This window comes from Lygodium microphyllum, chromosome 28 (assembly GCF_053477565.2).
Source record: "Lygodium microphyllum isolate KBCC chromosome 28, Lygodium_microphyllum_v1.1.10, whole genome shotgun sequence".
Lineage (NCBI taxonomy): Eukaryota > Viridiplantae > Streptophyta > Polypodiopsida > Schizaeales > Lygodiaceae > Lygodium > Lygodium microphyllum.
In genome coordinates this window covers 60,748,040-60,754,030 of record NC_141162.1, presented here as the reverse complement: position 1 = coordinate 60,754,030, position 5,991 = coordinate 60,748,040, and positions in this window count along the sequence as shown.

Sequence of the window (5,991 nt, the reverse complement as noted above, 5' to 3'; positions counted from 1 at the left end):
GGGAAATTCACTAGGTACATCACCTTTAGATCTCATGGAGTGTGATTGCGTATTGGCAATTTACCTCCTTGCATTGGATACACTCCTAAAGGAGGAGAGCGATAAAGATACAACTCCACATGTTATTTCTATCACATATACGGGAGAAGAACCGATTGAAGAGCTCATAAATATTGAAGAGGAACATTGAGTGGTGGCAGAGAAAGGGTTGGCTCTCATGGTACCATCTTCTTCAGAATAGTCACAAGTCGACAAACCCAACCTTGTCTCCTTGACACCCATTGAAGTAGATGGTGTAAAATACTTGCTTCTATCAGATGTACTACAATACTTAGAAATGAAGGAAAAAGAGTTGTTTTCTATCCTAATCAGGGATTCAATGGAAGTCTTGATCGATTATGATTACATGGATGTGCATCCAACAATGACAGAGATTGGAAGATCTGATGGCACAAGATTAGATACTGTGAGTGCGATTATAGCAACACGGGAGCATATTACCTCGGTTGAAGAAGATTACCTTATGCCAGATGCTGAATTTGAAGCACTACAGCATGATTTGTTTGGACCAAGGCCCCAACTTCCTACCAAGGAGTTTGTAGATCTCTCTGCCCAAAGAGGTGCCTCCCTAACACATGAGGAAATGAAGATACAAGATGATCTGGAGAAAGTGATATTTCTAACTACCATATATTTTTATGCAATGAAACTTGATGGTTGGATGTGTAGGTCCCCCGGAATCCATCAGTGAAATCTTGGCCAAAACTAATACCTGCAGCTGCCCTATCTGAAGTCTGGCATCTGGGCTAACCAGTGTTGTCTGTCAAGTTTCATCGCTTTCTGATAACTCTAGGTTAGTCGTTAAATATATTATTTGATTTAACTTTGTCATTTAGGACATACTGTATATAGATGAGTTTGCATCAACGAAAGGAGATGTTGCAGATTTGGTGGTCTTCCATAAGAAGTGCTCACCAGGAGGGCAAGAAATAATCATAAAAACTCGAGCTTTTGACCAAGTTTGGACCTTTTTGAGCGATACCTATGACATCTATCTTGGAGAAGGTAGTGCTAATCAAGCGGTCAAAGCTTCTTTACTTATTTGATCAAACACATGGTGGAGCAATGTCTGTGCTTGCTACATTAGGCGACCTCGCTAAAGTGTCAAATCCACTTCTCCTAGAGAAAGAGCTAAAGAGGGAGCGCATCATTTTTGAAGCAAAGAAGGAACTTATATTCTCATCGGAAGCTAGCCCCTCCTTTCCACCGATGAATAAACCAAGGAACAATTGAGAGTTCTTGTTGGCTATCGTCTTTTTATATCTACCATCACTAATAGCCATCACATGTATTTTTCTTAATGAATATAAGATACTTTACTTTGTCCCTACAAATAAATATTTATTGAATAAATGTGTGGTTCATATAAGTGTGACGATAATGTGCGGTATGTGAATGACGTATTCATATACGTTAACATAATTCAATGCATAGTACTACACTTGCGATTGTGTAAGTGTGATGATAATGTTGTTGAGATATCGAGCTCCACTCGTGATATGCCAGGGTGACTGTTGTGCATTTATGTCACCGACGTGTTAGATGCGGTCGGTACACCGCCCATGAATAATAGCTACATGATAGCTATCCTTATCTACTCTAGTTCGTGGCTCAGTTAGCATGCCACCTTAGTTAGTTGATTTTGGTTTGAGACCCATATATAGGGTTCTTCTATTTCTTTGTACTAGAGTTCTTTTGGCTTACACAACTAAGAAGCGGAAAAGTGTTTTTAGCCTCCACCCTTGTGTGTATTCCCCCATTGTGCAAACAAGAAAGCTACAAGTGAGACTCCTTCATTCTCTCCCGCAATCTTGACATGGTATTAGAGCCTTGTTCGTGCTAAGGAGCTAAAAAAAGAAAGCCAAGCTCGCAGTGTTCTGGTAAGAGGAGCAGTGTTGCTTTCATTTTCTGTTTTGGGAGCAAGTCTCTGCATGCAGCACAGCCTCGGAAAGTGCAGGAGTGCATTGTCTCAAGTTGAGACACCCTTCGCGGTGAAGCAAGAGGGCAGTATATGTTGCGGGAAAGGGCTTTAGCCCTCTAGGCGACCCTATTTTTTTTATTTGAGGCCATTTCGAGGTCTGTTTTGGAGGCGGAGGTTCTCTGCACGCACTCAAGAAAAGGCCCTGTTTTATGCTGTGCGACCACTATTCTACAGGTCGGTGAAAAGTTACCACAGACATTGCATCGTATGCTTGTGTGCAGAGACATTGGGAGTTACAGAATCATCCTTGGTTCCTGTTTATGGAAAATCGTCACTAGGAAGTGACTGTGTGGTCAAATACCACTTTCGCCAGTTTTACAGATTTGCCCTTGTGAGGGTGAAGCTGTGTTTTTTGCAGTGACAGAATTTTTTGCAGTGTTCTGTAATGGCGTTTGATTCTCTTTCACAGATTGTAACTGAAAAGCTTGACAAGAAAAAATTCCAAGCATGGAAGTTTAGAATGACGAATTTCCTTATGGGAAAAGTATATTGGGAATTTGTTGCAGGAAATGAAGAAGAACTGGTTCTTCCTGATGTTCCCAATCAACAGCAAATGCAGGCATTTAAAGCATGGCATGAGAGAGCCAAGAAAGTTATGTATTGGCTGTCTATCAGCATTTCAGACTCTATGATTGTGCATATTTAGAATGCAAGTATGCCAAAGGAGGCACAGGATACTTTGTCAAAAATGTATAGCACAAATACGCAAGCCAGAAAAATGCAGCTCAAGCAAGAGTTGCATAATGTGCAAAGAGAAAATATGGGCATCAATGACTACCACATGAAGGTGAAGAAGATTGTAGATGCACTTGCTTCCATTGGGTCGCCAGTGGAAGATGATGACTTAGTTTTTGTGACCTTGAATGGTCTAGGAAAGGATTATGCACAGTTCCGAACATCCATTTCCGTCCGTGAAAGATTTCCTGATTTTGAGGAGTTGATTGCTCTTCTAATTTCTGAGGAGTAGAGAAATGGTGGTGAATCTTCTTCTGGAGGAACTTCAGAAGAAGTTGTCTTCTACTCAAATGCTGAAAGAGGTAGAGACGGAGGTACAGGAGGCCGATTTGGAGGCCGTGGTAGAAATCAGAATATGCAGCAAACTCAAGAAAACCAGTCCTATAGAGGAGGACGTGGTAACTCTAGAGGCAGGGGGAGCCAAAGAGGTCGTGGTGGATGGCAAAGAGGCCAAAATGCAAACAGTAATGTTGAATGCTACTATTGTGGTAAAATGGATTATATGGCTAAAGACTACTATAAAAAGCAGAATGACATCATGAATGGAAAACTGCAACAAGGGAATTATGCATCTTCTAGTAGATAGGGTGATGACAGAAATGAGCATTTGTTTATGGTGTAGCACATGAATAATTCTGTGACAAGTGCAGAAGAAAGCAACGATGTATGGTATGTTGACTCAGGTGCATCAAACCACATGACAGGTCATGTAGAATGGATGGAGGATGCAAGGAAAATGGAAAAACCAGGATTTGTGGAAAAACCTTGAGCGTCCTCTAGCAGTGGTTCACATTCTTCGCCATGGACAGGAAAATTGAGATCAGGAGAATCTCCTCAAAACAATGCAAATAATGGTATGCAGGTATCACGAAAAGGAAAAGAGAAGGTAGATCAGCCCATGTTTGATGCGAATGCAGGTCACTCTTATGTGGATGGTGAATCCAATGGCTCAGAACAGAGCATTGATGATGAGTTGGGTATTCCTTCTATTGTCACACCTGGAGTAAGGAAGACCAGGAATATTTTGAGAGCACCTAGGAGTGAACCTACTTTGCACAGGTCTACCAGAGCTAGGTATCTTGTGGATAGGCTAAAAAAGCCATGGATGAAGAAATGGATGCCTTGGAAGCAAATTCTACATGGGAGTTGGTATCTTTGCCTAAAGGTAAAAATGCAATTTGGTTGTAAGTGGGTTTATAAGGTGAAGCACAATGCAGATGGTTCTGTGAACAGATACAAGGCAAGATTAGTAGTGAAGGGGTATGCACAAACATATGGCATTGACTATGAAGAAACATTCAATCCGGTTGCAAGGATGGCAACCGTAAGAGCATTCATTGCAATGGCTGCATCAAAGGGATGGTCTTTACATCAGATGGATGTAAAGAATGCATTTTTGCATGGTGATTTGCAAGAAGAGGTCTATATGGAGCAGCCACCAGGTTATATGCATGCTGTTTATCCTGAGTTTGTTTGCACGTTGAAGAAAGCATTGTATGGCTTGAAGCAAGCACCTAGAGCATGGTCTGACAAGATAGGACAATATCTTGTCACTATTGGCTTTCAGATTTCCAAGGCAGACTTTTCACTTTATGTGAGAAAAACAGAGAAAGGTATTATGTTGCTTGTCATTTATGTTGATGATTTGATTATGACAGGTGACAGTGATGAAGATATCCTTCATGTGAAAACGCTATTGAAGTAGAAGTCTGAGATGAAGGATTTGGGAGAGCTGCGTTATTTCTTGGGCATTGAGGTGATTAGATCACCAAGTGGGATACAGCTCTTGCAGAGGTAGTATGAATTGGACATGCTCTCCAAATATGGGATGACAGGCTGTAAGCTTATTTCAGTTCCTTTGGAGCAGAATGTGAAGCTGAGCGCAGATGCAAGTGAGCTTCTGGAAGACCCTACTATGTACAGACGCATAGTAGGAAGCTTGATTTATATGACTATTACCAGGCCAGATTTGAGCTATGTTGTTGGGCTAGTAAGTCAGTTTATGCAGGCTCCAAGGAAACTGCATTTGGATGCGGCTAGACGCATACTCAGGTATGTGAAGTCCACATTGCAGTACGGACTACTTTATGAGACTGGGGTTCAGATACAGTTTCATGGATACACTGATGCTGATTGGGCTGGTAGTATTTCTGATAGACGATCTACCAGTGGATATGTGTTCTCTTTTGGGAGTGTTGCAGTCACTTGGAGCAGCAAGAAACAGCCTATAGTTGCCTTGTCCAGCATAGAGGCTGAGTACATGGGCGCAGCAATGGCTGCATGTGAGGTAGCTTGGTTGCATAAGCTACTTTATGATATGCATCAGTCTACAGATGGGCCAGTTTTCATTTATTGTGACAACATGAGTAGTATACACTTGGCAAATAACCCAGTCTATCATGCTAGAACAAAGCACATTGAGGTGTGTTATCACTATGTGCGGGAGAGGGTTTTACTAGGTCTTATTGATCTAGTTTATGTCAGTATAGAGGATCAGGTAGCTGACATATTCATGAAGGCATTGGGCACAGAGAAGCTGCGCAAGTTTAGAGACCTGCTTGGTGTGCAGGAATTGGGATTGAGCTCGAGGGGGAGTGTTGAGATATCGAGCTCCACTCATGATATGCCAGGGTGACCGTTGTGCATTTATGTCACCGACGTGTCAGTTGTAGATGCGGTTGGTACACCGCCCATGAATAATCACTACATGATAGCTATCCTTATCTACTCTAGTTCGTGGCTCAATTAGTATGCCACCTTAGTTAGTTGAGTTTGGTTTGAGACCCATATATAGGGTTCTTCTATTTCTTTGTACTAGAGTTCTTTTGGCTTACACAACTAAGTAGAGGAAAATTGTTTTCAGCCTCCACCCTTGTGTGTATTCCCCCATTGTGCAAGCAAGAAAGCTACAAGTGATACTCCTTCCTTCTCTCCCACAATCTTGACAAATGTATGGTACGTGAATGACGCATTCGCATATATTAACATAATTCAATACATAGTACTACACTTGCGATTGTGCATAAGCAATAACGTAACGTGTATCCATACATATTACTACTTTTGACGTGTTCATATGTTAAACAAAAATTAAGAGCCATGTGTTTCAAGAAACAAAACAAAACAACTTTACTCAATTATTTGAATTCAGTATATATCGCATGAGATATTATGTATATATAAATAAATATTCAAATGTGGCTGAGTATAAAAAA